This window comes from Antechinus flavipes, chromosome 2 (assembly GCF_016432865.1).
Source record: "Antechinus flavipes isolate AdamAnt ecotype Samford, QLD, Australia chromosome 2, AdamAnt_v2, whole genome shotgun sequence".
In the NCBI taxonomy this organism is placed as follows: Eukaryota; Metazoa; Chordata; class Mammalia; order Dasyuromorphia; family Dasyuridae; genus Antechinus; species Antechinus flavipes.
The window spans coordinates 418,056,510-418,073,039 of record NC_067399.1 but is presented as its reverse complement, the minus strand read 5'-3'; positions in this window follow the sequence as shown (position 1 = coordinate 418,073,039).

Below are 16,530 nucleotides of genomic sequence, written 5' to 3'. Positions count from 1 at the left end.
GAGCTTGACACTCCTGAGCTACATAGTCATTAATTAAAAAGATTAATTTTGCCTAACATAATCTTATTAAATTTTGGTTAAAATAATACATTTCTATCACTCTTTTTGGCTCTGAAACTGTGACCATGTTCCCTACTCTCTTACATCCTCAAATATGGTGCTCCTCTTGGTCTTGTGTTCCTCTGTAACCACAGACCCTGCTCCCTTTGTGAACTTTCTGGAACTGCTTATGAACAATTCAATTAACAATCAGTGCCAGCTATACCCAGTGCATGCAAAAAGGCCCTCTGTAATTTTTTTCTGAAAAGTTGTCTGACCCTCTTAACATCTTTGGCCTGAGAACTCCCAAAGTTGCTTCTCTACTGCTGTTGTTGAAGCTACTTCTGAGAACCACAGTTGTGACATATACTTAGGTTTGGGTCCCATTCTGGGGTTACATTCTTTTCCTATTGATATTATAAGTCATTTTAGCCTGGAAAAGTATCTCACCCTGACTTTGTGTTGGTTCTGTTGCAACAAAATTTTATTTGAGACATTATTTTATGGTGGTTTAGAGGGAAGTATTAGGAGAGTCTACCAGAATTGGTGCTTCTAATTATTCATCTTCTACTTTTTTTATAATTCATACAATGTATCCAAATGATCATATAATATCAAACTACAAAAAAATTATTTTATAGAACTAGAAAAAAACAAAATTAATCAGAAAGAACAAAAATAAAGTATATCAATGGAATTAATGAAAAAAAGTTGAAGGGAGGTAGTCTAGCTATACCACATCTCAAACTGTATTATACAGGAGTATTGACCAAAACAATGTGGTACTGGTTAAGAAATAGAGTGGCAGGTCAGTGGAATAGATTAGGTCACACTATATTATAGTGATTGATAAAAGAGATGTAAAATATGATAAATCCAAAGATCCAAGTTTTTGAAACAGAAGTGTATTATGTGACAAAAACTGAAGGGAAAACTGGAAAACAGTATGACAAAAGCTAGTATAGACAAAGATCTTATACCATATACCAAGATAAGTTCAAAATGGATAAAATTATTTAGATATAAAGGATATTCTCATCAGCAAAATAAGATAGCATGGGGAAATGTGCCTATCAGATGTATGGAGAAAGGAAGAATATAGTCATAAATAGGGCCATTCCTAGATTTAAAATGAATAATTTTAAATAGATTAATTTTTAAAGTTTTTGCACAATGCAATCAACATTAAAAGAAAAGCAAAGAACAAAAAATTTGTAGCAAGTATCTCTGATAAAAGCCTAATTTCTCAAATATGTAGAGAACTAAGTCAAATTTATAAAAATACAAGTCATTCCATAATTGATAATCAAAGGATATCAATAGGCAGTTTTTATATAAAGAAACCAAAGCTGTCTATGATCATATGAAAAAATATGCTCTAAATCAGTATTGATTAGTAAAAACTGTGCATATACTTTATTCCAGCAATATCATTGTTAGAGCTATATTCCAAAGAAATTTTTTTGAAAGATAAATAACCTATCCGTACAAAAAATATTTATAGAAACTCTTTTTTATGACTAAAAATGGAAATGAAGACCATCAAATAAAGACTGGCTCACCAAGCTGTAGTACATGACTGTGGTACATGTGGTACATATCATTGTGCTATAAGAAATGACAAGCAGGATGATGTCAGAAAAACCTGGAAAGACTCATATGAACTGATGCAAAGTGAAGTCAGAAGAGCCATGAAAAAAATGTTATTGTATATAACAGCAATATTGTACAATGAAGAACTGTGAATGACTTAGCTACTCTCAACAATACAATATTACAAACCAGTTCTACAGGACTTATGATGAAGCATGTTGTGTACCTCCAGAAGAACTGATAATGTTTAAATTGATTGAAACGGGATATTTCCCTTCTTCTCTCCCATTCTTCCACATTCCCTCCCTCAATCCTTCTTTCTTTCCCTCCTACCCTTCTTTCTTCCCTCTCTCCCTCCTTTCCTTCCTTTTTCAATTGCTTCCTTTTTTCCTTCCTTCCTTTCTTTTTACCTTCTTTTCTTTCTTCTTACCTTCTTTCCTTTCTTCTTTCCTACTTTCCTTCTTTTTATTTTTTCCTTTTATTGTAATCTTCTTGTACAAAATGACTAATATAAAAATGTTTTACATGATTGCACAGCTGTATCTTGTATTGGATTGCTTACTATCTTAGAGATGTGGGAGGATAGAGAAGGTGAGAGGGATGGAATTTGGAACTCAAAACTTAAAAAAAAAAATCCCAGATGTTGAGAAATTGTTTTTTACATATAATTGGGAAAAATAAAATATTATAAACATTTTCATATACTGGATCACAAAAAAGGTAGTCAAAAATAGAAAAAGTGGAAAGCCTAGTACCTCAGAGATCACAGTGCAATTATCAAGGAATAAATAAAGGAATAAATAATAAAGCTTTCACAAATTTGTAAAGAATCTATTAAATAACAAGTTGGTGAATTTTATGAATAGCAAAAGAAAGATTGTATTAAAGGTAGTAATTATAGTAAAGATAAAAAAGAAAGATTGTATTAAATATTATTGCAAAACACATCACAATCTGAATATATAAGATGCAAACAAGGCTATATTCAAAAGCAAAGCCATAACTCTGAAAACCTATATCAATAAGCAGGATAGATATGCAGTTAATGAATTAAATCTGTATATAATAATTAGAAAAAAGCAAAGTAACAGAACAGAAATAATCACTCTCTAGAGATAAATGCAATTCAAACTTTAAAAAAAACTGAAAATGTGAATTAATTTGAGATCCTATTTTAAGAAGACTAAGAAAAATGTTATACGTAGTAAATCTAATAAAAGTGAGGCAATCAAATTCACATTATGAAATATATAAAAGACCTAAAAATAATGTGGGGAAAATGAATAATAAAACTATAACCATGGCTATAATATATACCACTATACCAAGAAATAACTTTTACAACCTAAAAGAAATGAATGTTTACCTATGAAAGTGTTACATGCCAAACCAAGAATATACTAAATATATACAACCAAATGGACATAAACATCAAGAGACTGATAGCATAAACCTACTAGTCTCAGAAGGAGAAATCAAATGGGCTTTTAAAGGGCCATCAAATAACCAGGCATCAGTGGCAGATTCATGAGCTAATTCTTATGCTTAAAAAAAGCAGTCAACTTTTATGCTATTTGCACTGTTTCAGAAGATGGAAAATGATTGTGAACCATTTACCTTCTTTTTTGAAGAAAATATAGAATTGATTCCTAAACTATAGACAAAGAGAAGAACGAAATAAGACCCAATACTGTTAGCAAAAATGGACACAAAAATACTAAATGAAATACAAATTAAATACAGAAATTAGTCAATTAAAAAATATTATGCCCATGTAGGATTTACAAATGAAAAGCAATACTTGTTCAATACCAGAAAGACAAAAGAAAGAATTTTATCTCTACTAGAAATAAATTGTATCTACATGATCGTGTCTTCTAATGCAGAGAAGATTTTTGATATAATAACCTACTTACTAATATTAAAGCATTTAAAGGGCAAATGATTTGTTTAACATAATAAAAAATCTATTTGTGAAACCAAAAAGTGTTTACCCAATGAGAAAACACTGGAAGCACTGACTATTTTTTTTAATGTTAAATAGGAATTATCATTTAGGCAAGTACTATTAAAATTTTTTTAAAATCTTAACAATAATAAAGGAGTATATACAAGGAACCAAAATAATGATTATCACAATCAAATGGTTAAAATATATCCATCTTCAAACAGTACTATTCTATATTTAGAAAATCCCAACCTAATCCAAAAAGAATAACAGCAATACTTCAGTATGCCAATGAATATGATCTGCTTTTCTATTTATTATCAAGAAATAAAAAGAAACTGATAAATAAATGTTTATTAAAAGTGACAAATGCATCAAATAATTTATCAAGACATTCAAAAGATACAAACAAATTCAAATTCAAAATAATCTGGCCAGAAATCAAAGAGTAGATAAAGGAATATGCTTGTTTACAGGCATTTCAAGGCTATGTAATTTTTAAAAAGTATTATTTCTCAAATATATTTGTAAGCTTAATTAAATAGCTATCAAAATAACATATTCTCATATTACTAAATGAGGCCAAAAAATCTTATAAGAATCTAAAAGACAAAAATTTTAAAATAAATATGGAAAGAGGAACAGTGAAGAGGGACTAACTTGTACTACCACTTTTTTTTTTATGCATTTTAAGTGATCATTATAAAAACTCTCGTACTGGAAAAAAAGATAGAAAAGTAGATTCATGAAAGAGAAACAAGAACCCAGAAATAGAACCCAATGAATACAAGAAATTAGTGTTTGATTAAACTACACTCAGAAAACACTAGGGAATTTACTCACTATTCAATTAAACTCTCCTGGGAAAATTAGATGACTCGATGGCAAAATAGGGGTTTGATTCCTTATGTTGCCCCAAAGCACAATGAACTCTAATTGGATCAATTACCTAAATATATTTTAAATAATTAAAGATTTGGAACTAAAAAATAGGAACACTATATTTTCCACAATTATGAAGAGGACATTTTTCTCCAATAATGATAAGAAATCTTGTGGGAAAAAACTATTTTGTGCCACAAAGGATAATATATTTAACATTTTAAAAGAAGCAATTTAGGAATGTGGTTGGAATAATTATACTAGCTGGAAGTCTGACATTCAGAACTCACAAGAAATTGACATTTTTTATAAGATTAATAACAATAGATGTGAGAATTTTTTTAATTATATAATTTTATTCAAAGTAGAATCATTTGAACCAGAACTGAAGTTCCTAACTTAAATCTATCTTTTCTCCCATCTATTTTCCACACATTTACCAAAAGTTTTCCTAAATTATAGGTCAAACCCAGAAATCATTTCCTAAACCATTTTCAGTGGCTTCCTGTTACCTGTATGATAAAATACAAATTCCTTACCTTTGCATTCAAAATTCTTTAAGGTTTTGCTTTAGCTTACCCAAGATTTTGCATCTGTTCTTTTCATTTTTCATTACACCTTCATCATCTCACTTAAATTCAGCTTATCTGAAAGGCAAGACACCACTTTTGTGAACTAATGATGAACTTAACATCCTCCTTTAGGGTTGCTGAATTGTAGGAAAATCCATGAATACCGTTCAGCCCTTTCTCCTTTTTCTCTCAGTATTGAGCCAGTGTCAGAACCAGTGGGAGTGTGGCTGGGCAATAGAAACTCTTGTCACTATTAAGGAAAGACCCTTCCTCTTTGCCTTCCACCTTCCCCAGCTTCTTGACAATAGGACCTATTTTGCTTTTTCCAATTGCAAAACCAATACTTAGCATAGTACTTGACAAGTTGAACAGACTTGACATATACATTTTTATTCATTTGCAATAACTCTATTTTATACAAATTTGCTTTCTTGTTGTTCTGAAAATTACACATTCTATTACATACCTCCATATGATCTCACATTTCTTTTTAGTATCCTTAACTTCCTTCAAGACTCATGCATGTCACATGTCACCTCCTTTGAGAAATATATTTTAGTGATTTCTCTAATTATTGTAGGTAACCTGCTTCATAATACAACATACTGATTCATCTGCATAAATTCTGTATTTCCTCAGTAGGAACTTCTGAGAACAGGGACTGTTTTCCTAGTGTATATGTATCTTCAATAACAGTGTTTTGACAATAAGTGGTACTTAAGAATTGTTTAATGTTTAATGAATTGCACCATTGATTGTGTATATTTAATGATGCAGTGTTTAAAGGACACCAGCAAGAACCACCAGAATAGCTAGCTTTAATATAGTACTTTAACATTTTTCAAATGATTGACATATGATCAATCATGAGATTGATCTCATTCAATCCTCATAACAACCTTCTGAATTAGATTTTATTCCCATTATGCAGCTGAGAAAACTAAGGCTGAGAGAAGTTCAGTGACCTGTCAATTTCACACGGCAATCAGTATATAAACCGGTATGTAGACTTAGGTATAACTTAGATATAACACTGCTACATCAAGCTACAAAGACAATTTTCCTAGATGTAAATATGATCTCTTGATAATTACACAAAAAAATACTCTACTGTGTTTTTCAGTCATTTCAGTCATGTTTGACTCTTCAGTCATGTTTGACTCTTCATACATATATATATATATACATATATCTCAAGGTAACAAATTATGGACATTGCATAGTCCCTTGCTGGCAGGACTGAGAGAACAGATATTTTATAATGATGCTAGGTTAACAGAAAAGCAGACTGGTGCTAATATTTGGAAAGCCAGATGACATTATTCTACGAGTCACAAAACTGACTAAATATTCCATTGTTACACCTCTGCCCTAAGACTACTACAAAAAGGGAGTGATACTGGACACTTCTTTCAAAATAATTCAGTTTTTTTTTTTTCTGAAAAACAGTAACAATAAAAAAATCAGCTTTAACAAGTAGAAAATGTCTGAATAAATAATGACATGTTATTTACACATAAATATATATTTACACATATGTATGTATATGTAAAAGTACATTTATTTGTAAATATAAATATGTGCATGCATTTATATATAAATGTTTTAATATTATATTATACTTAAGAGATAGCAGATTGGCACAATGTATAGAGAACTGAGCATGGAGTGAGGAATACCTGAGTTTGAATCTGGCCTTAGATTCTCACTAGCTGTTTTATCCTGAGCAAGTACCTTAACCTAGGGATAGCTTCTTCATTGGTGTTGTGAAGATCAGTTGAAATGATATCCCTTAAATGGTTAGGTATCCAAGGATCCAAGATCATACAGTTAATATGCATTAGAGGTGGAAACCCTAAACTTCCTGGTTTAAAAGCCAGGTGAACCATGGATCACCATTACATTCATATATAGCTCAGTTTATTCAGCCATCTTCAATGAACATTTCCAGTGTTTTATCCTCAGTTTCTTCTTTAATAATAAACTCATAGCAGTTATCTCACAGCATTATGATAAAAATCAAAGACAATATACATAAAGCACTTTCATATATCTTAAAATTTTATGATTACAGGCTGTTGTCATGCATATCATTCCTCTGTGCAAAAATTGTGATCTACTGATTATCAAACTCCTCATGTATTTCTTCCCTTTTTCATGATGCCCTTTAATATAATTCTTCAATAATACATGTTTTGTTATTCTTTTTTGCTTATTTTCATTCAAATGTTTTCTGTATTGCCTCCCATTTGTGCTTCTTAATTTTCCTTACAAGAAAATGTCCTCCTATGTTGGAATCTTTACAAAGTTTAAAGTCATTAGAGTTGATAAAGACAATAATTATCTAATTTAGCATGGTACAGTATCATTGATCTGATCTTACAAGGAGATGTTTTGGTCCAGAACCTGAAACAAGGTACTAAGTAGAACTAATTGATACAATGCTTGTGTTCACACCTTTACTCATTGGAGTTCACAAGTATGGGAGATTCACAAAGTAAACTGTGTAACTTTGTGAATTCACACTTCCCCTGAAGCTCTTAGGGCCAGAGAGCACTATGGGAGAAAACCCATAATCCCATTTTCTCCCAGAAGAGTCATATATAAGCCCAGTCAAGGGAATTCAGCTGAATTAGATTGGAGAGAAGTACTTTGGGGTAGACACAGAGCACTCTGGGAGATTGAGAGCCAGAAGCCCTCTCTCAGAGGCAAGACAGATTCAACTTGATGCTGGTTGGAGGCTGAAGAAAGCAGAGGCAGAAGCAAAGGACAAAGCTGCAAGAGCTCTTGGACCAAGCAGAGAGACAGGCCTCAACTAAACGAGCTATTGTGGAAGGAGAAAATAAACATTTGCATTTTTAGCACCTGGCTGCAGTTGGGTGATTATTACTTTCAATTGAAACTAAGGCTGCCTCCAAGAAAACCTCCCCAAGAAACCTGCTTTCTCCCAGAGAGAACCATTATATTATTTTAAAAGAAGAAAAACATCACACTCCTAGTATGAAATTTGTACACATCCTATTTATCTGTTCTGTTCCCTTTAAATATTGTTTAACTTTTCCAAGGCCATATTCCAGTCATGAGTTCCTTCCTATTATGTCATAGTAATACCCATCTGTTTTTAGGATACCTAATTTACTTTGTGAGATGCCACTTATTGTGTGCATACATGCATATGTACCAATGAATATATATATATATGTCCATGTCTACATAACATAATTTATTTAATAAGTTGCACATGTGAAGATAACATTATATATATTACATATATATGATATATCACAAAAAGTATACACATTTACCATAAATAGCATTACTGCCTACTCTCTAGGATTTATCTCCTGTGAATCATTCAATATCTCAGTTGCTTTTCTTCTTTTTAGAGTAACTCTGCAGTCTCTAACTTGGTAGATATATGTATGTTGTTTTCTTACTCCCACTTTGTATTTTACCTCATTTTTGGCATTGTAGAAATGGCACAAAATGGATTGCAGTAAAACTCTATAAGAACTGTCATGAAATTGTTTGCATTTCATAAAAATATAGGCTAGGTGATAGTAGGGTTAGGTAAGCTTGAAAGTACTTACATGACAAGAGTGAAAAAAGAGAGCTTCTAACCTTCTACTGCCTTACTTCCAGTCTCACAAGTTCCTAACCTTAGTATTATTCTCAATCTCCCTTACCCTACATATCCAGTCAGTTGTCAAATCTTGCCATTTCTACTTCTGCAACATCTTGACACCAAATCCATAATCAAACATCTTCCACTGTATCTAAGTCTCCCTTTCCTTTCACCTTGATTATTACAATAGTTTTCTGATTAGTCTTCATGCCTCAGGTCTCTCTCTACTCCAGTCCATCTTACTCATTGCTGCTACAATGATTTTCCTTGACTGCAGATTTGACTATATCAATTCCTTTCTCAATCACTTCCTTACCTGAATCAGTGATGCTTGAATAAAATGTTCCCTGTCTAGCTTTTTAAAATTTTCACATCCTGACTCCAGCTTATTTTTCCAGTCTCATTGGGTTTTACTTTTTCTTCTGCATGCTGCCTCCAACCAAACTATTCTTCTCTCTGTGAAATTCTCCATACACAGCATTTCATATATAGACTCCATGCATTTATATCAGCTGTCTCCCCATGTCTGGGATGCATTCCCTCTTCATATCTGCCTCATAGAATTCCTATCTTTCATTAACATGCAGCTCAAGCACTCTCTTTTACATGAAGTTTTCCTGATTCACCAAAATGGATGTGCCTTCTCTCTGAAACTATCATCTAAGATTGCATGATATTTGTATTTATTTTAATCATACATATGCTATATGTACTTAGACATGAGGTTATACATTTCTCTATTAGATAATCTTTTGATTTTCCTACTTTAAGGATTGTTTTATTATTTGTATTTATACCCCATTAATTCACATAATAGTAGATTATTAAAGCCATGTTGATTGATTAAAGCCCTGGAATCAAACTGGACTGAAGTCATTAGTGCAGTGACCTGATATCTGTTTCGATCTTGTTCTATTTTAGATCTTTAATATGTGATTTGATTTATAGCATGAATAATATGATTTTTAAATTTTATAAAAGATCAAAAGTTTGAAGGGATTTTACATAATATCTGGTATGTCATAATTAGAATCTGAATAAAGAGCTTAATAGGTTAGAAAACAAGACCAAATCTATCAAAGTGAAGTTTAATAGGAATTCATATAAAATTCAAGTTGAGTACAAAAAAGGACCTTCACATAAGTGGGAGGCTATGGCTACTCAAGTTAGATGAAATAGGCTTTGTAGTACTTATGGACTTAAAGTCAAAATGAACCAGTGATATGGCTGCCAAACAAAGCTAACTGGGTCTTAGAAGTGAACCCAGATATCCAGCAGACATCTCAAATCAACATATTAAAATCCCAAATTTATTATCTTTCCCCTTAAAGCTTCCCCCATTCTCTTCTGTATCACTGTATAGAGTAACTCTTCCTAATTCTTCAGCCTGGTAACAAAGTCATATTCCATGTCCAATCTATTGTCAAAACCTGCCAATTTCATTTTTGCCACATCTCTTGAAAATTTTCTTTTCTCTCTTCTGACACTGCCTTCGCTCTAATGCAGACCCTCATCACTTTAGACTTGAAATATTGCAATGGTGTGTTATTAGGTCTGTCTGTTTCAATTAACTTCCTCTCCAATCTATCCTCCATTTGCTATGCTAGCCTTGATATATATGGATCCAGAATAATTTAAGTATGATATGTAGAATTTGTATCAAGAAAACTATAAACTCCATTTAAAGATTTTTTTAAAAAGATCTTAATAATTAGAGTTGATCTAAACTGTGTTGAGAGGACTGAAGAGGTAGTATGTTCCTCTTCATTGGAAGTTTTGAAGTAAAGACTGGAAGACAACATGTTGCTAATGTTAGGTTTTTCTTATAGCACATGACCACTGAGTGCATTCACAACCTCACATTTCACAATTATGTAAATTTGAAACATTTCAAGAAGTAGCAAAATGATGTGATATCTTATAAAAACCCTTATGTATGAAGCTTCTAGTAATGTTTTGTTTCTGAATTGATTCACACTCATTCATGAAAATGTTTCAGAATTTAGGGGAAATCCATCAATTAAAATTATTTCCTATTCATAAAGCCATGACTGCCAATTTCTGCCCATACTCAAATGTTAGAATGAGATCTACTGATAAGATAGTTTCTATAAACTTGATAATTCATAATTAGACTTCTTTATTTTAAACATCTTTATTCTGGGATCCAATTCAATTTTGTACTATTTCTATATCTTCTTTCCTAGAAAAGGGATTTTTTGCTATCTAGTAGATGTTTTTAAAAGTATTATTTTTTAAAGAGATTTTACCTAATGAGCTATCTTGTGAGGTTACATTTCAAATTATAGTAGAGTTGTTGTCTTTTATAATTTGAATGTAGTAAAATATTATCTGGTGTAGGTTGTTCCCGGATGAAATCAGAAAACCTGAGTTTAAAACTTCTCTTTGTCTTAAACCAACTCTGTGACCTCAAGAAAGTTACTTAATCCCTCTGGATCAAGGCTTCAAAATATGTAATACATGTTCTTTTGTGTTTAATTTATAACTTTTAGGTCCTCTGAAACTTATCTATATAATGTGAGAGTTTAATATAATTCCACTAAAGGAAGAATATAAATAAAAAGGATATAAATAACTTCCCATGTTATCAGTGTTGCAAAGTAATTACTGTGAATGTTTATATTTCAATAGCCCTACTTGTTGTAAGAATTAGAAGTGATATCTACTCCAATCAATGTGATTGCCAGTCTAGACAGCTTGAGGGATGTATCAAATTCCAGGGATTAAGTTTAGCCTCTGCATCATGGCAACACACGTTATTAAATCATTGCTAAAAGACTTCCTAGTTTAATGACTTCAAAGTGTGATTGTAAATCACATGAATTAACTATTAATAAATCATCATGCTCTGATGTCTCAGATAAACAGATCACAGAACAAGCAGAATTATTCAGAGGATCCAGAGCCACAGATTCAAGGGTTTCTCTTGATCCATGACAGATGATGTGAGAGAAAGAGAGCTGGAATTATGCTCAGAGAACCAGGCTTCAAATTATGACTTTGCAACATACTACCTGGCTGACCTTGGAAAAACCTCTTAGTGACTAAGTTTCCTCAATTGTGAAACAAGAAGATAAAATTAAATAACTTCTAAAGTTAGTTTCAGCTCAAAAATCTATAATCTATGATAATGTGACCCTATTTATATCGTTATCCAAATGACCAAGAAGCATAAAATGACAGTAATGTTCCACGTGAACTATGTACAATATCATGCCCAAAATATGTCTTTGGTTGAATATGGATAAAGTCTAAGTTAGACAGGAGTTATTCTAATAAATCAAATTAAGTCAATAATGTATACTGGACAAATACTAAATGCCAGGTAATTATTTTCTTTTTGCATTCATTCCATTAACTGAAAATAAGGCACAGGGAAAAAATCTGTTAGTATGTAGAAATAGACAAAAGATATCTTCTTTAGAGAGATATTAAGGATCCTTCTAAAATTCAAAACTCCTTAAGGAGAGAGACTGTTTCATCTTTGTCCTTTTACTTCAGTTGCTCCACCACCCTCCACTTTTTTAGTGGCCATAGGGGATGAATGGTTTTGGACCTGTGATATCATCAAAATAGTCAATAAACATTTAGTAAGCTCTTACTATATACCAAATACTTTGATAAGCTGTAGATATACAGGTATGAAAAAAGACAGTCTTTGTCCTCAAGAAGTTTATAATCTAATATGAAAATGCAAAACATAAAAAGAAACCTGAAAAGTCAGGGGTGAAGGGAGGAAAGCATGGTGGCAAAGTCAGTAAGAGGAAATCTTAGATAATGCATCCAGGTAAGAAATGAGGAGATATTTGAAATGAGGTCTCTCCTTAAATGGAGGATTGGAATTTATGATCCTACCTTTCAATCAGCATAGCAGAGGGTAGAAATAAGGTGGAGTACCAGGGTTGAGGACAATGAGATTTTCTCAATAATGAGAAATTGTCTGGGACAAATTGGAGAAAATCAGTCAGAGAAGTCCCAAGAAGTAATGCAGTAAGGTAAGAAATAAGATGTCTGAGCCAAGCTTTTTCTTTGAATGGAGAATAGAGAACTCTATGAATTATTTCCTCTTCTACACTTCAAATATAACTTTTGTACAATTTGTAGCTTTAGAAGGCTGCTTAGAGCAGTGGTGGCAATTTGAAATAGAAATGGGAGTCACTAAACTAGACAAGAATTATGGTGAACTGTATATAGACAGTTTTTAAATGCTAAATTATCCAAGTTTTATTTTTGTTTACTTGAATCATTCCAAGTATATCTTAGTCTGGTTCTGGTACACTTACTTGAGAGTATCATATGTTAGTTGCATGTTTGATACCTCTAGCTTAGAGCACTGACAGGTTAAGTCTCTGTCTCAGACTCACACAGGGAGGATTTGTTAAAGATGGGACTTGAATTCAGGACTTTACTCAGTCTATGCTCTTTTAGCGTTCCTTTAATTGGATTCTAAGAATTTATAATTCTAAATGAGTTTCAACATTTTCTTATGAGGTATTTTTTATAGAAAAATTAAGATCAGATGGTAAAAGGCTTTGTGCCTCTTGGATAAGGCTGTATAAACATGAGCTAATCATTAGTATAAGGAGATTCATTCTCTAACACTTAAAGTGGTAGAATTTCATTCGTAGTAAAGTGATTCCCTATATATGCTGTATAAAGCTTTCCATAATCATAATATTTGGAGCTTCTGTGGAGATTTCCCCCTTAAAAGTACTTTAACAAACATTAGCTATAATTGTAAAGAGCTTTAGGATCCTTTGGGATGAAAAGTATTGTATAAATGTGCCATGTAACTATGCTTATTACTTCTGTACATTGCTGCATAAATTATAAGAGAATGAGAGAATGAATTTTAGTCCCATGCACTTGAATGTTAATTGGGAAGAAAAATCTCATTTTCCTCATTTGGCGATGACAATTATATCAAAACCTATTTGCTTTAGCAGGCATTCACTCTTTGTTAATCTTGACAGATTATAACCTCAGGTGTGCTTGGTGTCTGGGAGTCTTTGTGTATATCTTGACACAAGGTTTAGTGTCAATTCCCATGCTCATTCTTCTGTGAAGACATCTTACAGTATCTTCAACCTCACGATATATCATTCTCCCACATGTACCTAGACTCTGCTGAAGCAGAGAATCTAATCCAAGTGCTTATTATATCACTGGGCAGCTGTAATGCTTTACTAGTTCTTTCTGTTGTTTATTGACTTATCTCAATAAAGAAACTGAAGGTGTTTGTTAAGAAAAAAAATTGGAAAATTCCCTGCATTTTCATTAAAATATTAATTCTTTATATTTATTAAAGGTTTTTTATAGACAAAATGGCTAAAAATCCTTCTATTTATCATAGGGTTATGAAACACATTAATATTTGCAAATTTGTACATTTCTGATTTTAGCAGAGTGATACTCTTTTAGATATAGATAGTTGGTCCATTGTTACAAATCACTGCCCATCTTTTCATGCTTTGTGGCTATTGCTTATGTTCTTCTTAGTTGCTAAGGATAAAAAGACAAAAAATGAAAATCAGACCTATACTCAAAAGAAGTTAAATTCTACTGAGATCAAAAATCATATACCCAGTAAGAAAATACCAAAAATATGCAATATGTATTGTAGCACAAGCCTACGTCTATGTCATTTTATTTGTGATTATAGTGGAAGAATTGGGCTATGTTGAACAATGGATAGAGAGAGGTATCAATCAACAAAGTGGACATGCAGATAAAAAGAAAACACTAAATTAAAAATGCATATTAAAATGAACAATTAAACACCAAAAAAGAAATCCTGACAATCAAAAGAGAGATTTATAAAACTAAAAGAATCCCAAAAAACCATTGAATAAGAGCTGGTTTTTACAGCCAATGTTTCTGATAAATTTCTAAAATATATAAAGAACTGAGTCAAGTGTATATAAGAAATACAAGTCATTCTCCAAATGATAAATGGTTAAAGGTTTTGAACAGGAAAATTTCAGATGAAATTAAAGCTATTTTTAATCAGAAAAAATGCCCTAAATCACTATTGATAAGTGAAATGCAAATTAAAACAATTCTGAGGTATCACCTCATACTTCATATCTATGAAATTGATAAAAATAATAAGAAAAAATGGTAAATGTTGGAGGGGATATGGGAAAAAGTGGATTACTAATGCACTGTTGGTGGATTTGTTGGAATCGTTGGATTCTGGAGAGTAATTTCAAAGTATGCTCAAGAGTCTTTAAACCTTTGTTCAGCTATGCCAATATTGGGTCTGTATGCCAAAGAGGGAAAAAAATCCACATGTGCAAATTTTTTTTGTAGCAGCTCTTTTTGTGATGGCAAAGAAGTGGAAATCAAGAGGATGCCCATCAAATCATGAATGTCTAAATAAGTTATCATATGTGAATGTAATGAAATATTATTGTTCTATTAAAAAAAAAGGATGAGCAAATGTATTTCAGAAAAACATAGAAAGACATATTTTTGCTAGTAAGTATAAGCAGAATCAAGAGCAGAACCAAGAGGACATTATTTAAAGTAACAGTAAGATTATATGATGATCAGCTACCATATACAAAGCTTTTCTCAGTAATGTGCTGATCTAAGACAATTCCAATAGACAACTAATAAAAAATGTCATTTGCAATCAGAAAAAGAACTACTGAGACTGAATGTAGAACAGAGCATACTATTTCACTTTGGGGGTATTTCCTTCTCTTTAATTCTGAGTTTTCTTTCACAACATGACTAATATGGAAACTTTTTCTTAATTATTGTACATATATAGTGTATAGCAGATTACTTGAGGTCTTGGGGAGGGAGGAGGAAAGAGAAGGGAGAAAAAACTGTAACTCAAAATCTTGCAAAAGTGAATGTTGAAAACTATTTTTGTATATAATTAGAAAAAATATCATTAAGTGGAAAAAAATAATAATAAAAGCCAGAACAATTTTTAAAAGGAGATAGTTTTAGGAACACAAATAATAAAATAAGCCATTATTAATTTTTTTTTAATTGCCAGTATCAAAAATGAAAGATGAATAAACAATCAATGAAAATGAAATTAAATCAATTACTGATAACTATTTTGTCAGACTTTATGCCAGTAAAACTTTCAACCTAAATGAAATAGACAAATATACACAAAAATATAATAATTCCAACTTAACAAAGGGGAAAATAGCATTCTTCAGTAATTCTTTCTTATAAAAAGAAATTGAAAAAAATGATAAATTAGTTCCCTAAGAAAAAAGAATCCCACAACCAGATGGATTTACAAACAAATTCTATTGAACATTTAAAGAAAAATTAATTTCAACAAATGTTATCAATTTCCTTCTATAAAATAAATTTTCTTTGGGTACCAAAACCAAGAAGAGCAAAAAGAGAGAAACAAAATTATAGATCAATTTCCTTAATGATGATTGATGAATTTTTTTTAAACTCTAGTAAGAAAGTTACAAAAATATATAACAAAGATCATTCATTTGACCAAGTGGGATTTATCCTTGGAATGCAGGATTACTTTGATATTATGAAAACTATAAGCATAATTGACCATCTCAGTCACCAAAACAATAAAAATCATATGATTTTATGATCAATAGATGCAGAAAAGCTTTTGACAAAATACAACTTTCATTACTCTTAAGAAAACCTAAAAAGCATAAGAATAGAGATTTTCTTAAAATTATAAGTAGTATCTACCTAAAACAAAGAATAAACATAATCTGTAATGATGAAATACTAGAACCCTGTTCATGAATTATTGAAGATGAAACAAGAATTTTCATTATCATAATTATAATGGGATATTTTGCTAGAAATGTTAACCCTAGCAATAGGAAAAAAAAATTGAA